Here is a 1,988-nt window from a genome sequence, read left to right as displayed (position 1 = left end):
TGTTTATAAATTAATGAGCTCTTGCATTTCAGGCAAAGCCACAAGTGTTTATATACTGCCGCGGGAGAGAGAGAGGGAGGAACATGGATAACGGATTAACGGGGAATGAACAGTGAATTAAATGACTTCTTATGTAACAAGATTAGCCTGCCTCCCCCATAAGCCTCCATTGAAACCACTAACATTTCTATTTAAAATATTCATCTCTTTTGATATCATACCGCCTTCCAAGAACGTCAGTGGTTCTTACTTGATTGAGAATGCAGATAACCATGATGTCTTAATGCCTATGGCAGCTGAAATGCAGGTGCAGAGGATGTATCAAGAATTGACAGGGAATGCGCTCATTCATTTGGAGTGATTCATTTGGTTATAGTATTCAATAGCAAATATGTTTTGCGCCCATTCTCTCGCTATAGGCCATTTACAATGGAGCTAATTCAAAAGTGTAGATGGACCTTGTGCAAAACAGCCAAATATCAATACATGTGTGCTGTGCTTTCTTTCTTGAATGACGTTTATTCAGTGCTGGTTTTAAAAGACACTGAAAGAAGATAGAATTGGAAAAAGATAGTCCGAGATGACTTCAATGCTCATATAGTTACATACTCCACACACACACACACACACACACACACACCCAAACACACACACACATACACACACATAGATATAGACCTTGTATTGATTGTATTCTGCTGCAGCTGAAATTATTCACAGACTCTATGATTCACTGAATCCATGCCTCCTCAGTAGTTTCTCATTGTCTCGACAAAGGTTGGATGCCGAAAGTTCACAACCCCTTGTACAGGAAGCCGGCTTCATTTACACAAATGTCATGCTTAGAGTAAGAATCCTGGTAGCACACAGCGGTGAAAGAAGAGGTGAAGTCTGGGGTCATTTCATTAGTTATTTAACTGAAAACAGCTCTATCTCCAACAGTTCCAGATCAAGAGATATAGAAACATATCCATCCTGTACTGATGCTGGCTGTTTGGGCTTTTATTCCAGATAGCTGTAGGCTTTCCAGAGGGAGTATCAGTCTGAAATACTAAGGATGTTGTTTTATTAATGTACATTACCTTAGACTAGGGAGACTCCGCTGTGGAATACATGCTGCAATTATGTTTGTAAAACAAAATGACTATTGTGATGAGGCAGGTGAAAAATTGCTATTGTGATACTGAAGACTAGAATGTCAAAATATATCAGTGAATGATAGGCACTGGGCACACACACACAGGCACACATGGATGGAGGGACACACACACACACACACAAACACACACATGCATGCACATGCACACACACACACACACACACACACATATTTATTATCTAAACAATAAACACTAATTCCTCAAGCCTGGACATTCTAAAGAACTGGATAGCTTGTTTGATCTATTCAGATTCATAGGAAATAAAAACCCTAAGCCGGCAGTTAGAAGGAATAGCATAGTTGGCAAAGTAATTTTTAGGAACAAAAAATAGGTTCCACAAGGAATATGCCTGGAGCCACTAATGGATAATAACAAAAAAAAAAATTCATAACTAAGCACCGAGGGAGGGATTACAGTTGTGATTCTGAACATTTGTAATCAGTTTTCACACATTTTCCTGTCTTCTGAACATAATGTACTGGTATGCCTAGAGTAAATGCTGCTTTCGTTCTCAGCCTGGTGCGCAGAGATTACAGTTGATGGTAAAAAAGTATCACTTCAGATCTCCTGAGCTTTGTTATAAGTGCAAATGTTTGACTGCAGGAGATAGCACTACTCATTTCAAACAAGTTAATATTATTAGCCAAGCCACAATTTTGCAGAAACACCTTATTAACACCTAAATTAGATAACCTTCTCAAGATCTTGAGAGTATGAAGGGGCATACCAGTGTTCCATTACGTGTTATTAAGCAGGAGACAATCCCCCCGGAGCAATGTGGGGTTAGGGGCCTTGCCTAAGCTGTGTGGATCTTATCCCCCCGGGGAT

Source organism: Conger conger, chromosome 2 (genome assembly GCF_963514075.1).
Source record: "Conger conger chromosome 2, fConCon1.1, whole genome shotgun sequence".
NCBI classification, from domain to species: domain Eukaryota; kingdom Metazoa; phylum Chordata; class Actinopteri; order Anguilliformes; family Congridae; genus Conger; species Conger conger.
This window is presented reverse-complemented; position numbering follows the sequence as displayed.